Source organism: Eubalaena glacialis, chromosome 19 (assembly GCF_028564815.1).
Source record: "Eubalaena glacialis isolate mEubGla1 chromosome 19, mEubGla1.1.hap2.+ XY, whole genome shotgun sequence".
NCBI lineage: Eukaryota > Metazoa > Chordata > Mammalia > Artiodactyla > Balaenidae > Eubalaena > Eubalaena glacialis.
Window position 1 is genome coordinate 14,819,253 of NC_083734.1, and position 23,259 is coordinate 14,842,511.

General features: G+C 46.4%; 1 protein-coding gene across 6 annotated transcripts in view; it reads right to left on the reverse strand.

The window, feature by feature from the left end:
- The window catches only part of RPH3AL (rabphilin 3A like (without C2 domains)), a 145,086-nt gene that overhangs the window by 105,868 nt on the left and 15,959 nt on the right, over positions 1-23,259 (reverse strand). For 2 of the 6 annotated variants that reach the window (XM_061176828.1, XM_061176822.1), the window contains exon 1: positions 9,972-10,053. The exons of 3 other annotated variants lie outside the window; for them this stretch is intronic. The gene's annotated coding sequence lies outside the window, so the exon portion shown is untranslated. Of the gene's footprint in view, positions 1-9,971; positions 10,054-23,259 lie in introns of those variants that run through there. One more of the 6 variants, XM_061176823.1, reaches the window with a different exon arrangement.

A 23,259-nucleotide genomic window follows, 5' to 3' on the forward strand; every position in this document is an offset into this window, starting at 1 on the left:
TATACATTAATAGGGAAAGGGGACAACTCTCTCTTACAGAAGGGCACCAATTAATAAATACAGGCACACCTCGTTTCGTTGCGCTTCACTTTATTGCGCTTGGCAGATACCGTGTTTCTTAACAAACTGAAGGTTTGTGGCAACCCTGCATCTAGCACGTCTATCGGGGCCATTTTTCCAACAGCATTTGCTCAGTTTGTGTCTCTGTGCTACATTTTGGTGATTCTCACAATATTTCAAACTGTTTCATTATTATTATATCTGTTATGGTGATCTGTGATCAGTGATCTTTGATGTTACTACTGCAAAAAGATTACAACTTGCTGAAGGCTCGGATGATAGTTTGCATCTTTTAGCAATAAAGTATTTTTTAACTGAGGTAGATACATTGTTTTTTTTTAAGACAAAATGCTATTGCATACTTAATAGGCTACAGTATCATGTAAACATAACTTTTATATGTACTGGGAAACCAAAAAATTTGTGACTCACTTTATTTAGACATTTGCTTTATCCCAGTGGTCTGGAACTGAACCTGCAATATATCTGCAGTCTGTCTTGTACAGAAGGAATGAAGGGACAGAAGAATCAGCATTAAAACACACCAGTAATAACTGTTGCAGGCCAGATCCATGGATGGACACTAAAATTAGTAAGCAAAAGTTTGGGGAGAAACAGGACACTTACATAGTCTCAAGGTATCTCCCCTGGATATCTATTAATTACAAAATAAAAAAACAGTAACTTTACAGGGGAGAAAGCTGGCAGACACGACCTTAACCAAGTGATCAAGACTAATATCACCAGTGATAAGATATACGGACATCACATCCCTCCTGAAACGATGTACTGAGAAAGACATAACATCGTTTGGGTGGTATTCTTGCCCGAAATGCTAACTGCAATCTAATCATGAGAAAATACCAGACGGATCCAAACAGAGGGACATACTATAAAACAACTGACCAGGACTCTACAGAAACATGGAGGTCACAAACGATAAGGAAAAATTGAGAACGGTTATATTCTTATGTGAGATGTTAACAGGGCAAGCAGGGTGAGGGGTATACAGGAACTCTCTGAACCATTCTTGCAACATTCATGGAAGCCTAAAATAATTCCAAAATAAAAAGCTTTAAAAAGTTTTCATAATTAAAAAGCAGCAGTTTTGATGAAAGGTGCCTGTTGTTTGGAATCACATATACCAAGCAATACATGATGTGCTGTGGCCTCGTAGGACGGTGCCAACTGGGGTAACATCCCCTCCCTGCCCAAAGCAGTAGCTGAGGCCCACCCAGGGAAGGTGAGAGGGGACTGAAGGGGTGGCTGTGAGGGCCCCCACTTCCCCGCATGGGATCTGGGCTGGAGGGGGCAGGAGTTAGTGGAGGAAGGGGTGAGAGTATCTGCCAAGGTCTTTGCTTATTTCTGAGACGAAGGATGACTCCACAAAAGGGCAAGAGGACATCATCTAGAATTTCACACATGTGGCCTTCTTTGTGTCTGACAATTTGTATGACTTTTATTGTTTGAAACTATTGCACTTGTAGTATTTCTATACTTTCAGATGACCTGGATTAAATACTAGACGACATTTTTAACTAAATAACTTTCCAATCTACTTAGTAACTTGTTTTCACTAGTTTTGCTTTAACAGTGAGTAGGGTCATCCACGACCCTTTACCTCCCCCATTAACCTGGTTAATGAAGACCATGTTGTCTGATTACCACTGTCTATGTTATGAATGTGTTCTCCTCGTGGAGAATTTACAGTGTGTTCACTGACCCACCAGCCAGAGACGACACTGAACTGGGGTCCAGACAAGGGAAACAGAAGTGCGATAAAATGTTAATGGTAGAATCTAAAGTGGTGGGCATATAGGTGTACACTGCAAACTTCTTTCAACTTCGCTTTATATTTTAAATTTTTCATAATAAACCAGTGTTAAAAAAAAGTAAAATTACAAATGAGTATTTTGGGCAAACAAACTGTAAACCCAGATTCACAGCCTCAGTGGGAGAATGTGCCTAGGAGGCTCCATTTGCCGAAAAACACGTGCACACCTGTTCCTTCTCCCCGCAGGTGTCTGCAGGCGACAGGGCTGTGTCTGAAGGAAGGAGAAGCAGTGGGACGTCCCTGTCATGGCCAAGGCTGGAGGCCTGTAGACACAGTCTCCACATAAATACATTCAGCTCCTTGGGCTCAAACCAAGTCAGAAAATGGGTAGCAGCCACAGGTTTTGTTAGCTCCGAATGAATTTGGCAATGGATGCCCGGGCTGACCAAGCAGGTCCCAACCTGGTCACATACCCTAGGTGACCCTGCCAATGGCTGATGAATTCTCTTCTTCTGCCAAAAAATAAAGGGCGGTGGTTCCTTCTGAGTCTGTTCTTTGGGGCAGGTATCTGGGATCTACATTCTCACCCTGTGTGAATTATTAGCTCAGTGACCTTGGGCGGCTTCCTTCATTTCTCTAAGCCTCGGTTGCCTCACCTGTAAAATGAGTAGCAACCTCCCGGCCTGCTGGGAAGAATAAATTAGATCAATGTTCTGAATCAGGGTGATTTTGTTCCCCCACGAGACATCTGGCAGTGTCTGGAGACATCTCAGGGGCAGGGGTGCCACTGGCTACAACCCAGTGGGTAGAGGCCAGGATGCTGCTAAACATCCTACAATGCACAGCATAGCCCCCAACAATGTAAAATTATCCAGCTGAAAATGTCAAAGCACCAAGTTAGAAAAACCCTGATTTAAATGGTACAGGTAACCCACCTAGCATAGGACCTGTAACACTGTGCGCTCTCGGTGCAGGGCTGCAATCATCATCATCAGCAGCGTAGCAGCAGCACCACCACCATCATCATCATCATTATCACCATCATCACTGTTATCACTATCATCACCACCACCACCACCACCATCACCATCATCACTGTTATCATCATCATCACCACCAGCACCACCACTATCACCATCATCATCACCATCACTATCATCACCACCACCACCATCACCATCATCATTATCACCATCATCACTGTTATCATCATCATCACCACCACCACCACCACCATCATCACTGTTATCATCATCATCACCACCACCACCACTATCATCACTGTTATCATCATCACCACCACCAGCACCACCACCATCACCATCATCATCACCATCACTATCATCACCATCACCATCATCACTGTTATCATCATCACCACCACCACCACCATCATCAGTTATCATCATCATCACCACCACCACCACCATCATCAGTTATCATCATCATCACCACCACCACCACCACTACCATCATCACTGTTATCATCATCATCACCACCACCACCACCACCACCATCATCACTGTTATCATCATCATCACCACCACCACCACCATCACCATCATCACCATCACTATCATCACCATCACCATCATCACTGTTATCATCATCACCACCACCACCACCATCACTGTTATCATCATCATCACCACCACCACCACCATCACCATCATCACTGTTATCATCATCATCACCACCAGCACCACCACTATCACCATCATCATCACCATCACTATCATCACCACCACCACCACCATCACCATCATCATTATCACCATCATCACTGTTATCATCATCATCATCATCACCACCACCACCACCATCACTGTTATCATCATCATCACCACCACCACCACCATCACTGTTATCATCATCATCACCACCACCACCACCATCACCATCATCACTGTTATCATCATCATCACCACCACCACCACCATCACCATCATCACTGTTATCATCATCATCACCACCACCACCACCATCACCATCATCACTGTTATCATCATCATCATCACCACCACCACCATCAGTATTATTAGCCTGGAACTCCCAGTACCCAGAAGAGCACAGGTAGGGAGCATCAATGACAGCGTTTTACTAAACTGAACAAACAGGTCATTCCTTTGAGTTAAGGACATTCCAAAATGTCCCTTCAATCCCCTAAGCCAGTGGTCCCCAACCTTTTTGGCACCAGGGACCGGTTTCATGGAAGACAATTTTTCCATGGACCGGGGGTGGGGTGATGGTTTCCGGATGATTCAAGCACATTATATTTATTGTGCAGTTTATTTCTATTATTATTACATCAGCTCCACCTCAGATCATCAGGCATTAGATCCTGGAGGTTGGGGACCCCTGCCCTAAGCTCACCTGAGGGAAGTGAAGCATATAGGAGCTGTGAGACAGGTAAGGGGAGTGGGAGCAGGGGTGCCCTGGGGAAAGGGTCCGAGCAGATGATGGCAATACCACCCGACATTCTTATTTAACACTGAATGTGTGTGAGTTCTGTTCTAAGCATTTGACGTGTATTAATTCGTTTTACTCTCTCAGTGACCAAGGAGGTCAGTTCATAACAGAATAACATATTCTAATAATATTCTATTATTACTCTCCACTACGATCATAACCACTGAACTGCTGTTTCCCTGATAGGAGGGAGCAGTGGCTTTGCAGAATTCACCCTCCGCCTGTGGCCAGTCCCGCCGCTTGCCTGACTGCTCTGCAAAGAACCTTAGAAGGCACGGCCCTGTCTCCCAGCAGCCTGCAGGGAATGCAGATGGTTTCCGGGCCTTCCATTCAGTACTGTAGGAAATGCCCAGACAAGGTCATTTCTGGGCAGGGCAGGTGCCCGGTGAGCAGAATGCATGTCGACTGGGAAGCGAAGCCAGCACGAGGGGAAAGGCCACGTGGCTTTCCGGAGAGGGGTGAGGGACATGTTGGTGAGGCCACCTCAGAAATCAACCCCAAGGCCCATCTCTAAAGGAGCCAGGAGCCGGCCAGTCTAGAGCCACTGCTGGGAGGACCCCACCAACCTGGTCATTTTCCTGCCTCTCTGCCTTTTCCTCACTGCCACCAGCAGGATCTCTACTGGGCCTAGGGTTCATCCTCAGAGAAGTCAAAATGGGTAGTAGCTGGGGTGCCTACACTTATAGCCAGCCTTGGAGAAACAGGAGCCCAGGGGACATGGTGGATAGAAGGAGTGGCCAAGAAGAGATGAGTGGAACACATCTGGGGCTCCCGACAGGGAAATGAGAGGAGGCTGGGGAAGGGCTGAGGCTGAGCAGTGGGTACCTGCTGGGACGTGGCAGGCTCCCCACATGCACACACACCCCAACCGTTCACTGCAAGCACAAATGGAATTCTAGTGGGTTCTGGGGTCTCAAAGACTAGGACACAAGGGAAACCCAAAATGTCACATAGGAGAAGCAAAAAGCATGTCTGCTAATTATCTATGAGAAGACCCACCATTTACTGAGCGTTTACTATTTGTCAAGCTTGGTGCCAAGTGCTTTATAGAATCACCTTTATTTTTCACAGTAGGTTTTAACAACTCCATTTTACAGGGGAGCAAACTGAGGCTCAGAGAGGTGAATGATGTACCCAAAGCCATAGGAATTGAGTTAGTAGGTGACAACGCCCAGGATTTGAACTCCAAGCTCAAGCTCTTAATTTCAAGGGTATCCCAACTTCTTGGCACTAAACAGAACTATGTGTGTTTTGGGGCCTTATCCCATGCCAATCACCCCCACTTACCCACACAATCTTTCCTTATCCTTTCAGCTAAGTCAGAGACAATGAATAAGATTCTAAATAGGGAAAACACTATTTTTCAAAAAATAAGAAACCGAACAACCCAGTTAAAAATGGGCAAAAGACCTGAACAGAGACCTCACCAAAGAAGATATACAGATGGCAAATAAGCATAAAGATGCTCAATGCCATATGTCATTAAGGAACTGCAAATTAAGATAGCAATGAAATACCACTACAAACCTATTAAATGGCCAAAATCCAGAACACTGACAACACCAAATGCTGACAAGGATGCAGAGCAACAGGAACTCTAATTCACTGCAAAATGGTCCAGCTACTTTGGAAGGCAGTAAGCAAAACTAAACATACTCTTACCATATGATCCAGCAATTACATTCCTTGGTGTTTACCCAGAGAACTGAAAACCTACATACACACACACACACACACACAAAATGGCACACTAATATTTATACCAGTTTTATTCATTATTGCCAAAACTTGGAAGCAACCAAGATGTCCTTCAATAGGTGATTGGATAAATAAACTGTGGTATATCCAGACAATGGGATAAAATTCAGCAATAAAAATCAGCCACCAAAAAGAAAAAAAAAATTTAATAAATAAAAAAATGAAAATGAGCTACCAAACCATGAAAAGACATGGAAGAACCTTAAATGCATATTGCTAAATGAAAGAAGCCAATCCAAAAGGCTACATACTGTATGACATTCTAAAAAAGACAAAATTATGGCGGCAGTAAAAAGATCAGAGGTTTGGGGGAGAGAGGGAAGGATGAATAGGTGGGGCGCAGGGGATTTTTAGGGCAGTGAAACTACTATTCTGTATGATGCTGTCATGGTGGATACATGTCATCATACATTTGTCAAAACCCATAGAATGTACAACACCAATAGTGACCCCCTTACTGAAATCTATGGGCTTTAGTTAATAATAATGTATCACTATCAGCTCATCACCTGTAACAAATGTGCCACATCAATGCAAGATGTTAATAATGAGAAATTGGGGTAAGTAGGGGGTACATGGGAACTCTGTACATTTCAATTTTTTTCTGTAAATGTAAAACTTTTTTTTAAAGTCAAATGCTACCAATACAATGGAAAAAAAAATTTTTTTAATTTTCTTCTACAGAGAAGAAAAAATATTGCCCTAATCTTCATCAATGGGAAAGAATCTTGAGATATTAATATTATTACAGTTAGATTTGTATAGCGTGTCATACCTTTCAAATTGTTTTTGTGTTGATTAACAATTTGATCTCATCCCATTTGCAAACAAGGAAAGTGCATGCTGTTCGGGCCTTTAGTCCACAAACGTCTTGTCTGTCCACACCACGTGGCCCTCATAGGTGGGGGACACAGCCTAGTGCTGAAGATGGATAGGTCTTCATTGCATGCATCACAATTTGAATGTGTGCATTTATTTCTTTGTTTACTTGTTAATCTCTGGAGAGGGGCCACCTCTGTTTTGTTGGCTGTGAATACCCAGTGTGGACTATACATGAGTGAGATGAATTCTGAATGAATCAGACAATGGCTCTAATAGATGCTGGGACTGCACAAAGGACAGTGGGAGCAAAGAGCAGTCTCAGCTAGGACTTCTCTCTGTGGTAATCCCAGAGGGCTTCCAAGTGGAGGAAAGTCTGGCAGAGAGCTGAAAGGAAAAAGTAAGGCCTTGGCAGGCATTAGGCAGGCATTCCAGGAAGAGAGACATCCTGGTAGAACTGCTGGAAAGGAAGAAGCCTGTCTGAATGTTAGAGCTGGAAACTAACTCAGAGAATGGCTAGTCACAGGCAATTAGGACACAGCTTTCGGGCACTAATTTAGGGCAGGTGAGATCACAGACCTGGGGCCTCCTTGGAGCCAGGGGAAACCACAAGGTGCACCTTTATTCTCAAGCTTTCACCTAAGTAAGGCTAACAACAGAGGAAAGAGAACACAGATTTCCCCTTCTCTCTACACGCACATCCCCCGACATCCAGGGACGGGGAGTGTGGCCAGAAACAGGCAGGCCAAAGGCACAATGTCTCCAAGGTCAAATTTTCCCATTCTAAGCCATATGTATTAATTATTTTAAAATTAAAACAATGCTTCTCCCCCACCCTAAGTGATATCCTCCCAAAAATGTCTCCCAGTAAAACTGATGCTCAGGATTGCAACTCTAGTTTTCTGTCTCACAGCAGCAAGAGCAGCTAACGCTGACACAGCACCTTAGCTATATCATAACTCATGCAATCCCTGCAGCAACACTGGGGGTGGGGCCAGCACCCCTATTTTACAGACACACCCCAGCACACCGCATGGAGCAGCCCCACACCAGACAGGGGAGCAGAGACAGTGAATTCTTTCTCCCAGGTGGCATATCTGGTCCACAGTCTCATTCCTACAACGACACAAGTGTGTGAGTTTGGAATCAGGTGCTGCAGTGAACCGATTGTATAATTTGGGACAAGTCCTATTTCCCCACACCCTGCTTCGTTCTCTGTACAATGCAGGTTTTGTCCAGGGTGAACACAGTAAAAGTTCCAAACACAGGGCCTGGCACACAGTAGGCCTTCAAAGGGAAGAAAAGCAAAAACAACTCTGTTTTTTAAACCAAGCCTGTCTCTGAACTCCTGGGGAAATTCTCTGCACTAGAAGGAAAAAAAATGGGAGAATTAAACAAACAACAACAACAATCTGTAACCCAGATGACCGCGGGTCCAGCTGATGAATGAAATCTTGGCCCAGGGCTGCCAGCCAGGCTGCCTGGGCCTAACTGTAGGGCAGGATCAGCGCTCTGACCCAGAGAGGAACTTGCTTCGGCCGACCCCACCCACTTCCCCCAGAACATTCCACACTCAGCCAGGAGACCCCAGGAACAGGCCACTGGGCCCAGCCGGGAGAGGCAGGCACCTCCCTTCCAGGCCTCTATGCACAACCTCTGAGCCGCACCCCTGCCCAGCTCCCACTGCTTCCCTACAGAGAGACCCAGAGCTGGCTCCTCTGCCCCAGACCTGCCTCTCTCCAGCGTCTCTAGGCAGCCAGCCAGAGCCAGCAGGAGACAGGCCGGGGGGCTGAGCCGCTGGTCCTCAGCCATGGCTCTAGTTTGGCCGCTTACGCTCTCTTTCCTTAGGCCCCTACCTGGCCCTCCTGCCTCCAGTCCTGGTACCCACTACAAGTAAATGAGTCTCTTCAGATAGTCACGAAGCACTCCCCGCCTCAAGCACCTTCAATGGCTGCCACTGCTCCCTGAATTAAGTTTGGAGTCTGCATCCTGGGATTCGAGACCCTCCACGATACAGTCCAAACCCACCCTCCAGTCCCGACAAGACTCATACGTCGCCACTAAAATGGATTATACCAAGATTTGCACACACGCATTTGCACACTTGCCAGTTCAGATGCACCCTCTCCCGCCTCCACCTCGCTGGATCCTACCCCTCCCCCACCCCAGCTTACTCTTCCAGGAGCCCTTTCCTTCCCGAGCCTCTGAATTTCTCCAGCACGCTCTTCCCAAACCTCAGGCGTTCCCATGCCACCTGCCATCCGTACTACTCTTTACTTAATATTTTCCTTTAAATCAACACACTCTTTTACTCAAATTTATTTTCAAAGGAAACTTTGTATCTCCACCATAAATAGAAAATCGTATCATTTGCTATAAATAGAAGGGAACTTTAAAAAGTTACGTTCTAATGCACATGAAAATACAGTCATTAAAATGTTTTACGTGCTCGTCTGTAGAACATACTTAATATTACTGTATAATATACTTAAAAATCCTCTCACACTCTAAGAAATGCCGCCTTGGCATGTCTTTATTTTTGCCTCCTTCTGGCCCTTGGTTTTTCTGGTCCTGTCCCACAGTTATCTGAGGACTTGTCACAGTCTTATCCTGGTTGACCCCAAACAGCACCTGGGGGGCTGCAGCCCCTCTTCCAGTGCCTACACACAGCGTGACGTGCAATAAAAATATTTAACGAAAGTTCCATTTGCTCAGCTATAGTAACATGGCCCCTTTCTCCACCTGGCCCTGGGCCCATCTGCCTCTCAACTTTCCAAAATACACATCCTCTCCTCCAGCCACCCCTGAACCCACCCCTGTCCACTGGGGTCTCTCAGAGGATGGTACAGCGAGTGTGGCAACTGTCAGGGAGGTGCTGGGGGGCTCCCCCCATTCTCCGACCCCTGCCACCTCTTCCTGGGAAGCAGCAGGCCCTGGGGTAACCCGGAAAAAGCAAGTCAACCATTAACGACACTCTCCCAGCACAGACACACCCTTCCCGGGTGTTAGCAAAGTTCTGGGAAAACTCCTGCCTCCAGAAAATACAAAATCTTCCCGTCTCCTCGTTGCCAAAGACCCCAAAACACCTACCAGGAACCGAGGGAGCCTGACCTGGGCCTGGACCTGCTGGCACCCCAGGCAGAGGCGGTCCCGCTCCCGCCTACCACGTGTTGTCAGGGGCGACCCTGATGAAGATGAATCACTGGGACTTAAGTCAATAAGCGGCAGCTGTGGGAAGGCCCAGCTGGAGCCAAACAAAGGCCTGGATTCTCCTCTGTGGACGGTGGACGGAAGCCCAGCTGAAGCCCGCCCACGGCCAATCGTGGGTGACCAAGTCCCCTTAATGACATCTTCTAAAACTGAATAGATAAGGGACACTTTCTATTAGCGGGAGGCCTCCCTTGGGAACGTTTGCATTCTTTTTGGTTTTTTTTTTTTTTAAAGTCTTGCCACTTTTACAAGTTTCAAGGATTTTGTTATTTAATTAATTAATTTATTTATTTATTTTTTGGTTATCCATTTTATTTTATTTTATTTTTTGTTGTTGTTTCTAAAAAGGGCACATTTTATGGAAAGGTATCAAAACCATTCATTCCAGGCAGTGGTCATACGTGGGGTGTCAGCATCTCATGACTTCCTGAAACTTCAACTGCTAGGGGCGAGGCATCCATCTGGGTGTAGCTCCCCAGGAAGAAGGTTTACCGAGGCCCAAACAACGTGACCAACGCCGCAAATGCAGTGGCCTCCCACATGCACCTCGAGGAGGACAAGGGTCATGAAGGGACAGCCTGACACCTGCCTGCAGGGAGAAGGAAGGTGACAAGGATCCCCTTCTTGCCCTTTTCATAGTGTGAACAAGCTAATGACAGAAAAAAATGTGGTGGTGAGAAGAAAAACACCACATCTAGCAACTATCCCTCATGGGGGACAAAATCAGGTGCTACAGAGAGGGATGGATGGACATAATCATGAAGAGGTTCTCAAACTGGGCTCCAAGGAGCCTTAGGCGGGTGCCATGTACCTCTCTGGGGCTGCTGATGTGGAATGAGGGGGAGGTGGATAAAGGGGATGTATTCCAACCTAGCCCAGGGCAAAGCTGCTCTTGTCAGCTTCCTCTACTGGATTTTCAGGGAAGACAGCCTTTGAAGAAAAGATTCTGTAGCTAAAAATGTTGAGAAGTGCTGTGTGATCCCGGTTGTATCACGTAGGAGAATGTGATGTGAGTCTCTCTGAGTCTGTGGAAAGCAGTCGCCACATACCCAGGTGTGCCGGGAACCCGCTGGTCCTTCATCCTGAGTGGGTGCTCTGTCTGACTTTAGGAGAAGTGACAGGTCCAGCCTGGCCACTCTGCCCTTCTCCTGGCAGGACCACAGGCTGGAAACTGCAGGCACAATCAGGCCAAGGCTTGAGCTGAGTCAAACGTCCAGATAAGAGACTCCATAGGGACGGGGGCCAAATGCAGACATTAGAGGCAGATTTGTGGATCCAGGGACCAAAGGCCAAAGAGAAGTGAAAAGTGGTGTCAGTGACTGGAGGCAGCCTCTGGGACAGACACGGTGGAGAGAGGTTGGTTTCCACATGCTCCCAGCAGCTTGCTGCACAGAAAGGCCGACTCTGTTTGAAGGTCCAGGATGGACCAGACCTGAGGATGTGAAGAGGCCCGAGTGTACATGCTCCACTCAACAGAGAACAGCGGGTGTGCTGCTGCCCTGCTGTGCAGTTGGCGCCCTGAAAGCTGCCTCCAGACGGCCGGGGCCTCTGCCGGCCTTTCACAATGGACGTACATTCTGTCTGCCCAGCATCCCTCTCTTTGAGAACGACTCCTCCTCAGGGCCAAGGAAATCATGCCCAGTTCTTCTGGGTCGGAGAAACAGGCCCTTCCTTCCTCTTCCTCAGGGTGAATGTGACTGGGGCCGACTGATTAGAATATCCCCACCCACTGGGCACAGTGACTGACGGAGGCCCAGCTTCCCTGGGCTCTCACCAGAGTTACTGAGAAGTACCCTCTTTCTCTGTGACAGCAAGCTGTGAGAGCAATGTTGGCCTGAGATGGCCAATGGCCATCTTGCTGCCACTTGGAAACAGCCTGAGAATAAAGCCAAGCAGAGCTGAGAGATGGGGGGAGATAATCAACTGCTGGATCCAGCCATGCCTGAACCGCTCCTTTGGTTCCCAACTTGCCAGGTCCACAGAGTCCCCTTTTTGCTTAAACTAGTTGAGCTGGGTCTTTGTCATTTGCAGTCAAGGGTCCTGGGTATGTCACCTATCCAGGAGCGGGAAGGGGTAAGAATGCACCACATGTACTAACCTGAGTGAGCCTGATGTCTTAACAGAAATGACAGGAGCCCTGGAAGTAAGCTTCCTGCTCCCATGCCAACTACCCCTTTGGAGCCTGTGCCAGCAGCTGCCTGGCTCAGGGATGTCAGGGCGGCAGTTGCTTTCCTCTGAAGCACCCAGTGCTCATTCCTAGGCTTACTTTGGTTTCTCTGCAGCAGTCATGTGGTCCACAGGGAGCCCCTCCACTGGGGGCTTCTTCCACAGTCCCTAGATGATGTGGCAGCCTCCCCTGTCTCAGCATCCACCCAGACCACTGCAGGAAGTTGACGCAGTTGTTCACAGCCCCAGGGACACATGAAGCTGCCCCGGGTCATCCCAGACCCTTGGCTCATCTCCCAGGTTCCAAGTTCAGGCTCCATTGTCCACCCCTGGCCACCCCAGGTTGGCCGGTCTTCTGGGCTAACGCAACCAGAACGAAGGTGGAAAGGAGGCCTCGCATGCTGGCTCGAGAACCTTCAGCACTAACACGTGAGGAGCGTGTGCATCCATTAGCATCTCTCCACCCTGCATCACCCTAGGATCCAGGGTCACAAGCAACAAGGTCCCATTGCCATTGCATCTCCTCACTCTCCAGTCAAAGCCTCACCGGGTGGGTCTGAACAGTGAAAGTAGGCGCCAAACTGCTTAACAAATCCACACATAAGATGTGCAAGGAATAAACTGAATGACCCATACGTGAAATGGAGTAATTTGATAATTAATATAAATAGTAAATAAAAGTTCCCTAGGTAAGCGACAGAAAACACACCTTAAAGAGTTCAAGAGGAAGGAAATTAGGAAAACAAAGCTCTATCTGGAAGATCAAAGACTACGCTCAAGATAACATGCTAGGACTTCCCTGGTGGCACAGTGGTTAAGAATCCACCTGCCAATGCAGGGGACACGGGTTCGATCCCTGGTCCGGGAAGATCCCACATGCCTCAGAGCAACTAAGCTCGTGTGCCACTACTACTGAGCCTGCGCTCTAGAGCCTGCGAGCCACAACTACTGAGCCCTCGTGCCACAACTACTGAAGCCCGTGCACCTAGAGCCCGTGCTCCGCGACAAGAGAAGCCACTGCAATGAGAAGCCCGTGCACTGCAACGAAGAGTAGCCCCCGCTCGCCGCAACTAGAGAAAGCCCAGCATGCAGCAGCGAAGACCCAACGCAGCCAAAAATAAATAAATTAATTAAAAAAAAAGATAATATGCTACATGTGATCAATGCACATTCTGTTTAAAATTAGAAATATGTTGGCCACAGTGCTATTGGGTAAATCAGCTACACAGAGCCCCCTAGAGAGCTGGGCCAGGCTGGGGGCGGGGGAGGGCAGAGCATGGCTGGGGCTGAGTCGTGGGGCCAGAACCTGCAGAGGGTGGTCCCCAAGGGTCAACAAGCACAGCAGAGGAAGGAAGTAAACAAAGTCCAGGGAGCCCAGGCACTGCCTCCACCACCCACAGGCCAAACTGGGGCCTCGCTGATTTCCCCAGCTCTCCCACCAGCCTGCCCCTGCCTGCCTGGGGCCCCTCCCACCCCATCCCTGCTCCACTCACAAATCTGCGGCCTAAATCAAGCCTGTGGGCAAAGCTCCAGCAGCTGGCTCAGACTCACCTTTCCTGGTGTCGCTGCTCCTGCTGCCTGCCACTGCCCTGAAAGCACCCCAAAGTCATTCTGGCTCTTCTCTCCTCCAGATCCACCTCTCTGCCTCGGCTCCTGCTGCCCCCAGGGCCCCAGATGTCCCTCCCTCCACCTCAGCCTTCCAGACCCAGCAAAGGGTCCTGCTACACCATGGAGCCTGCCTTGCTTTCCCCTTCCCTCTGGTAGCAACCTCTCCTCCCCTGAAGTCCCTTAGCTCCTTGCCTGTCCCCTCCCTGTAACACTGAGCATTTGACAACTTATACTTATGTTCTATCTTCTACTGGGCAGTCTGCAACCACTTCACCTCTGCACTCTCTTTATTCTTTCATTCATTCATTCCACAAATATGTATTGAGCACCTACCATGTGCCGGACCCTGTGCTAGGGCTGGGGATACCATCATGAACAAGACAGACACTGTCCCTGCCACCTTGGAACTCACATCTCAGTGGGGGAAACACTAAACAAACAAACGTAAATAAATATATCCGTACATGCTGTGATACGGGCCATGAGAGAAAGGCGCAAGGGGGCATGATTTGTGAGCTCTGATGTAGAGAAGAGTCAGGAAGGCATCTCTGAAAAAGTGACGTGAAACTGGGATGAGGCGGGTGAGCACAGTGGGTCAGGCACTCTTTCTAGGCGCATAATAGGTGTTTTCTAAATATCTGTGGAACAAGTGAATGACTGTAATGAGTCAGAAATTCCTAGTATGTCCCCTGTGTCCCTCCAGACGCACTTACGACCCGTCATCACCCTGATGAGTCCCTCCAACTGGCACCTAGAGGCGGTTTACAGCAAACACACCTTCTATGGACGACAGGACATGGTGTCCACTCATGTCACCCCTGCAGAGGTGCTTGCCACGGCTTCCTGTGGCTCTCCACTCAGAATTCCCTCATGACTCCCAATACCACCATCACCCCCAGAGCTGGAATAGCAAGCAAGTGGTTTTGTCCTGTATGCCGACTCCACATCGTTGGTAATAGCCACCTGGAACACCATGCTTGAAGGACTGCAAGGCTCTCTCTGGCCTCAGTGGGAAAGGACCGTGATTGATTAGTGATGTCTAGCGTGGGAGGAGGAACAGAGAGCAGGGGCACATGTGCCACGTATTTCCCTTGCCCCTCAGGGTCTCGTGGATGACCACCCAGGCAAGAAATTCCCTTCAGATCTAATTGCCTGGAAAAGCACTCAGCGTCTGGTCTCCGGCTCCTTATGGACCCCATGAACCGTGTAAATAATACATTTTTTTTCCTGCTTTGATCACTCATTAGCTCAGAGCTAAATCTGTGGTTCAACCATAGTAAACTGGGCATAGCTCTATGGCCTGAATATATGTCTTAACTCTCTTCCTGGTTGTGACCTTCCAGTTAATCTATGTTTTTCCTGATCTTATTTTTATGGGTTTCTATTTAATTACATACACACACATATACAAGCATATCTAAAAAATATCTATACATAGCTCTGGCATTAAGTATCTACTTTATACCTTTTTATTATAAATACACATTTCTCTAATTTCTTATATAGTCAAGATATATAGAGAAATATATGTTCTTGTTAGTATCTCAATCCCTTTATAGAACAAGACGGAGGCATAAATGGAGGGATGGATGGATGACAGACAGGAAAACCCGGAAGAATAAGCTACAGTCTGTGCCTGAGAGAATTCCGAAGATCGTTCCACTCTGTTGTGAACAGAGTCCGGGATCCAAAATCAGAAGGCAGTCTTTTAGTCCCAGCTCTGACCAGCTGTGTGGCTGTGAAGGGTAAACAATTACTCACACACCCCCTCCATCCCATGCCCAGGCAACCTGAGGGTTTATCAGCTATTAAATGCATATAAAACAATCTGCCCTACTTCCTTCACTAGGTTATAACAGAAATTAAATGCAGAGGTTTGTGACTGCTAATCAGAGGTAAGGCACTAGCTGCGTGCATGCCACCAGCATCATTATTAGTATTGGAAACAACATTCCAGGCAACCAGCACACAGCTGTAAAGAAGACGCCAAACCGCTCAGCCTCCTATAAATGCTGCAGGGATTCAAAGAGAAATGGGCCTTTGGAACTCACATCTGCATGCAGTGTCCTTCCTTGTCCCCCACTCTCTGACGTCTGAGAGAGTATCTGACTAAAGGACTTCAATTCCCTGCTTCTCACAGCGAGAGAAAAAGCCCCATCCAGGATCAATCCCCCTCCTTACCACTGGAAATGGCTGTCCCGGGGTGAAGGGCCTGGGGCTCCCAGTGTGTCCCCGCCCCCAGTGGTCTCCCTTCCACAGCATTCCCTGCACAAAGGGCGGGCAGCACAGCACGCGTTACCGGCAGGCCTGCTGAAACCAATGAGCTGAGGCTGGAAACGGTGGGGCTGGGGACGTGATTGGCGGCTGACCCTCACACATGCCTCCCACTGGACCTCACAGGCACTTCCTGTCCCCTCCTGTCCCCAGTCAGAGGCCCATTTATTCCGCAACCACCAGGGCTTCCAGGCATCCGATTCAGCGCCACTGAGTTTCAAACAGCAGGTGAAGATGAGACAATGACAGTAACTGGGGTCCTTTTCAACAAGCTTTTCAGCAGGACATGAGCTAGACCTTGCTTTTCTGGGAGAATGGACAGAATTCACAAAGGCAGTAAGACTAATTCTAAATTCTGGAATGTTCCCTGCCCAGTTAAGGGCTGAAAGTGGAGGCCCAAAGGGGAGGGGAGATGGATAGTCAGAGGGCTGTTCACAAGCCAGTTCAAGTGATAAAATAAGGTCTCGTGTGGTTTATCCCTAGGGACAGACCCATCTTAGGCAGTGAGTTCTCCAAAGTGGGGGGGGAGGGACCCTTGACACAAGGTCGCTTGCATCCCATTGGATGCCCCTTCTTCTCCCTGGTCTTACCAGCTGCCCAGCTGCCTTCAGGCGTGGGCTCCAGAAGCCTCAAGTTTACACTGGGACCAGCCTCCTCAGGCCCAGCTGACTCTTCCAGGGGTGCACTCAGCCCAAGCTGGCATATTGAGGTCCCTTCCTTGAGAATCTAGGAAATGGGCTAAGAGACTTAAGTTTTAACTCAACTGCTCTCTGGAATAATAAGATGCAAATTTAGGAGCTGATGGAGGGGCCATTTTCCCCAGGTGGGAACGCCCAGGGAATAGAAAGGTGGTCTGCGGTGAGACAAAAGGGAGAAGAGCCGAAATAGAGGATGAGCAGACACAAGGCAGAGGGAGGGCTCCTGGGTTTTCCTCTGGCCCATGTGCTTGATCCAAACCCTTCCAGGGGCCTGGGCTTCTGTGACATGCTCCAGTGTCCTGGCAATAAATCCCCATTTCTACTGTTTAATGTCTACTGTTTGCAGTGAGGCCGGCCCTAGTTAGCCACAAATCCTAGTTAGCCACAAATCCTACTTAGCCTGATTAATATGATGTCCATTTCCCTCCCCCTCTCTCATTAAGCACAGACATCTCAGCCACTCTCTGGGCTGATTAGGAATACCTGGGAGGATGCAAATCAGTGGCCTGTGGAGAGCAGAGGTTGCGTTGCCAGAGGGACCCAGGTCTGGCTCTATCTAGTGGGGTGACCTTGAACAATAACCTCCCTGACAGGTAGGTTCCTCTCACCTGGGCTACCGCAGACGCCTCCCCAAGGCCACTCCTGGCCCTTTCCAATCTGTTCACCAGGGCTTCCCTGGTGGCGCAGTGGTTGAGAATCCACCTGCCAATGCAGGGAACACGGGTTTGATCCCTGTTCCGGGAAGATCCCACATGCTGCGGAGCAACTAAGCCCGTGAGCCACAACTACTGAGCCCGTGTGCCACAACTACTGAAGCCCGCGCGCCTAGAGCCTGTGCTCCGCAACAAGGGAAGCCACGGCAGTGAGAAGCCTGCGCACTGCAACGAAGAGTAGCCCCCACTCGCCGCAACTAAAGCCCGCACACAGCAACAAAGACCCAATGTAGCCAAAAATAAATTTAAAAAATAAATAAATTTATTTAAAAAAAAAAGTCACAATGAGCTCTTCAAAATGCCAGCCCTGCAACGGAGCCACCTACAGAAATTCTCCAGTGACTTTCTACCACTCTAATGATAAAACCAAAGGCATCCCACCCCACCCCACCCCAGCCCAGCCCACCTGGGGCCTCTGTAACACACCACACTCTTTCCCCTTGGGGCCTGCAGACACCCTGATACTCCTCCCTGGGGAATGCTCCCCTAACTCTACTCCTCCCAACCTCCTTTGCCTAGTTACCCACTTTGATTTTTGTTTAAATTAACACCATTATTGAGATTTAATTTAGTTACTATAAAATTCACCCTATTAAAATGTACAATTCAGTGGTTTTAGTATATTCACAGTTATGCAGCCATCACCACTCTCTCATTCCAGAACATTTTCATCTCCCCAAAAAGAAACCCTGTAAACATTAGCACTCACTCCCCATTCCCCCCTCTCCCCAGCCCCCAGAAACCACTAATCTTTCTGTCTCTATGGATTTGCATATTCTGGACATTTCATATAAATGGAATCACACAATCGGTGGTTTTTTCTGTTCTCTATTTCCCTTTTTGTGCTCTAATCTTTTTTTTTTTTTTTTAAACTGTGCTCTAATCTTTATTACTTCTTTCCTTCTGCTTGCTTTGGATTTAGTTTGCTCTTCTTTTTCTAGTCTAAGGTGGAAGAAGGCTATTGATTTGAAGTCTCCTTTTTTAATATAGGCATTTACAGCTATAAATTTCCTCCTGCTTTAGCTGCATCCCATAAGTTTTGGTATGTTGTATTTTCTTTTTCATACATCTCAAAGTATTTTCTAATTTCTCTTATGATTTCTTCTCTGACCCACTGGTTATTTAGGAATGTTTTTACTTTCCACATTATTTGTGAATTTCCCAAATTTCCTTTTCGTTATTGGTTTCTGATTCCATTCCACTGTAGTCAAAGAACATACTCTGTATGATTTCAATCCTTTTAAATGTACTGAGGCTTGTTTTATGATGCAATATATGTTCTCTCATGTGCACATGAAAAGAATGTGTATTCTGCTGTTGCTAGGTGGATGTTCTATAAATATCTGTAAGGTCTACTTGGTTTACAGTGTTCTTCAGGTCTTCTATTTCCGTGGCTGATCCCGTGGCTCCTCTGCCTACCAGTTCTGTCCATTATTGACAGTGGAACCTTGAAGTCTCTAACTATTATTATTTCTCCCTTCATTTCTCTTAGTTTGTGCCTCATGTATTTTGGGGGCCTGTTGTTAGGTGCATCATGTTTATAATTGGTATGTTTTCCTGATAAATTGACCCTTTTGTCATTACAAAATATCCTTGTTTGTCTGTAGTAAATCTATTTTGTCTAATATGAGTGTGGCCACTTCAGGTTTCTATTAGTTACTGCTTGCATGGTATATCTTTATCTTTTTACTTTCCACCAATGTGTATCTTTGAATTTAAAGTGTTTTGTAGATAGCACAGACTGGGGTTTTTAACTTATTCTGTCAATCTCTGTCTTTTTATTGGAGTGTTTATTCCATTTGCATTTAATATAATTACTGATAAGACAGGATTTATGTCATTTTGCTATTTGTTTTCTATATAGTCTTATGTCTTTTTGTTCCTATACTCTTCCCTTATTGGCTTCTTTCCTGTTAAATAGGTATTTTCTAGCATACCATTTTAATTCTCTCTTTTTTTTAAAAAACTTTATTTTATTTATTTATTTTTGGTTGCGTTGAGTCTTTGTTGCTGCGCGCAGGCTTTCTTTAGTTGTGGCGAGCGGGGGCTACTCATTGCGGTGGCTTCTCTTGTTGCAGAGCACAGGCTCTAGGTGCACGGGCTTCAGTAGTTGTGGCATGCAGGCTTCAGCAGTTGTGGCTCACAGGCTTCAGTAGTTGTGGCACAAGGGCTTTGTTGCTCCGCAGCACGTGGGATCTTCCCGCAGGGCTCGAACCCGTGTCCCGTGTTGGCAGGCAGATTCTTAACCACTGCGCCACCAGGGAAGCCCTTAATTCTCTTTTATTACATATTTTTTAGTTATTTTCTTAACAGTTGCCCTGGAGATTACAACTAACATTTTAACTTAAAAAAATCTAGCTCTGATTAATTCCAACCTAATTTCAATATATACAAAAACTTTGCTCTAATATAGCTGTTTCTTCCCCCTTCTTTTATGCTATTATTATTATATGAATTACATCTTTGTACATTATAAGTCTGTCAACACAGTTTCATAATTATTGCTTTACGCAGATAGGAGAAGAGTTACAACAAAATACATTTACACCTTTAAAGATGCTCCTTATTTCTTCCTGTAAATTTGAGTCACAGTCTAGTGTCCTTTCATTTCAGCCTGAAGGGCTCTCTATAGTATTTCTTGTAGGGCAGGTCTGATAGCAATAAATTCAGGTTTATTTATACAGGATGCCTTGATTTCTCCTTCATTTTTTTTAACATCTTTACTGGAGTATAATTGCTTTACAATGTTGTGTTACTTTTTGCTGTATAACAAAGTGAATCAGCTATATGTATACATATAACCCCATATCCCCTCCCTCTTGCATCTTCCTCCCACCCTCCCTATCCCACCCTTCTAGGTGGTCACAAAGCACCAAGCTGATCTCCCTGTGCTATGCAGCTGCTTCCCACTAGCTATCTGTTTTACATTTGGTAGTGTATGTCAATGCTACTCTCTCACTTCATCCCAGCTTACCCTTCCCCCTCCCCGTGTCCTCAAGTCCACTCTCTACATCTGCATCTTTATTCCTGTCCTGCCCCCAGGTTCATCAGAAACTTCTTTTTAGATTCCATATATATGTGTTAGCATACGGTATTTGTTTTTCTCTTTGTGACTTACTTCACTCTGTATGACAGACTCTAGGTCCATCCACCTCACTACAAATACTTCAATTTCATTTCTTCTCATGGCTGAGTAATATTCCATTGTATATATGTGCCACATCTTCTTTATCCATTCATCTGTTGATGGACACTTAGGTTGCTTCCATGTCCTGGCTATTGTAAATAGTGCTGCAATGAACATTGTGGTACATGTCTCTTTTTGAATTATGGTTTTCTCAGGGTGTATGCCCAGTAGTGGGATTGCTGGGTCATATGGTAGTTCTAGTTTTAGTTTTTTAAGGAACCTCCATACTGTTCTCCATAGTGACTGTACCAATTTACATTCCCACCAACAGTGCAAGAGAGTTCCCTTTTCTCCACACCCTCTCCAGCATTTATTGTTTGTAGATTTTTTGATGATGGCCATTCTGACTGGTGTGAGGTGATACCTCACTGTAGTTTTGATTTGCATTTCTCTAATGATTAGTGATGTTGAGCATCCTTTCATGTGTTTGTTGGCAATCTGTGTATCTTCTTTGGTCTTCTGCCCATTTTTGGATTGGGTTGTTTGTTTTTTTGATATTGAGCTGCATGAGCTACTTGTATATTTTGGAGATTAATGCTTTGTCAGTTGCTTCGTTTACAAATATTTTCTCCCATTCTGAGGGTTGTCTTCTCATCTTGTTTATGGTTTCCTTTGTTGTGCAAAAGCTTTTAAGTTTCATTAGGTCCCATTTGTTTATTTTTGTTTTTATTTCCATTTCTCTAGGAGGTGGGTCAAAAAGGATCTTGCTGTGATTTATGTCATAGAGTGTTCTGCCTATGTTTTCCTCTAAGAGTTTTATAGTGTCTGGCCTTACATTTAGGTCTTTAATCCATTTTGAGTTTATTTTTGTATACAGTGTTAGGAAGTGTTCTAATTTTATTCTTTTACATGTAGCTGTCCAGTTTTCCCAGCACCACTTACTGAAGAGGCTGTCTTTTCTCCATTGTATATTCTTGTATCCTTTATCAAAGATAAGGTGACCATATGTGCGTGGGTTTATCTCTGGGCTTTCTATCCTGTTCCATTGATCTATATTTCTATTTTTGTGCCAGTACCATACTGTCTTGATTACTGTAGCTTTGTAGTATAGTCTGAAGTCAGGGAGCCTGTCTCCTTCATTTTTAAAGGATGTTTTTTCCAGATATAGACTTGGTTGATGGTCTTTTTGTCTCAGCACTTTGACTTTCATTCCATTGCCTTCTGGCTTCCACGGTTTCAGGTGAGAAGTCAATTGTTAATCTTATTAAGGATCCTTTGCCTAATTAGTCTTACCCTTCAATTCTGAGCTCAACCACCTCTTCCTCCCTGGACTAGGTCAGGCCCTTTGGTACATGCCCAGTGCTCTGTACTTGTCCCCTGTAGAGATGATCGCAACTGTAGTTAAATAATTAATGATAGAAGTAGCTCTCCAGTTTGTTTCTATCACTAGACTGTAAGTTCTGTAAGGCAAGGGCCAAGCTTGCGTTTTTCACCACTCTATCCCCAGAGGCAACATAGTACCAGTCATACTGTAGCCTTTCAAAAAAACATTTACTGAGCGAGTAAATGAATACTTTACTCATCCTAAAGTAGGCTGAATTACTGATGTCAATTCTTCTCTCTGTAAGAGTATGAGATAGCCACACTCTGCCATGGCTCAATGGTAGGCAGGGTGATTCCCTGCCCCTTGGCTTGAGATTGGCCATGTGACTTGCTTTGGCCAAATGATGTCAGTGGTGATGATGTAAGCAGAGGCTTGAAAAGTGCTTGTGCAACTGAGCTTGCACTCTTGCACTCCTGCCTGTAACTATGACACAAACACGCCTTGGTGGTCATTGGTCCAAGTGGGATAAGAGACACATGAAACAGGCCTAAACCCAACTCACAGCTTAAAGACAACCAAGTCCCACTGAGAGCAGCCTAGGCCAGCCAAACCCCACCTAACCCACAGATACATGAGGGATGAATAAATACGTATTGCCAAATGCCAGTGGGTTTGCGGTTCGTTTGTTACACAGCAATATTGTGGCAAAAGATGACTGAGATATATGCCCTGGCAAGTCTGAAGAATGGGAGGAAGTCCTGGGGAAGGTCTCACACCTGACCCTTCATATGGCCCACAGTTGGGTCTGGGTTGACTCTACAATCGGATGCACATCCCGTCTCTAACTTACAGACTAAACTTCCCCAAATTCTACAGTCCCACAATGGGGATACTCATCTACCAGCCTCCTGGAGCAGCCCAAAGTGTATTAAGCACCTACACAGTGACAGGTGCAGAGTGGGTACTTGATAAGAGTTAGTCTTTGTCCTCCTCCACCTTCTCACCCATTCCGCCCCTGGGCCTGAGAGTGCACCTTCGCAGCCAGAATATCTGCAGCCTCTTCTCTGCTGTGCACCCTAACCTGTCCCAGGGGCTGGCCCTTCTTATTGCCAACTGATCCCCCAGACTCAGGTAAGACGAGGAGACAGGGATGTGGCAAGTAGAGCATACCTCCTTACACTGTAACTCTGATTCCATGTATGATCTAAAATTATATTTATTCATTGGAAATTTATAACTGCCTATTTCAAGGAGGGCT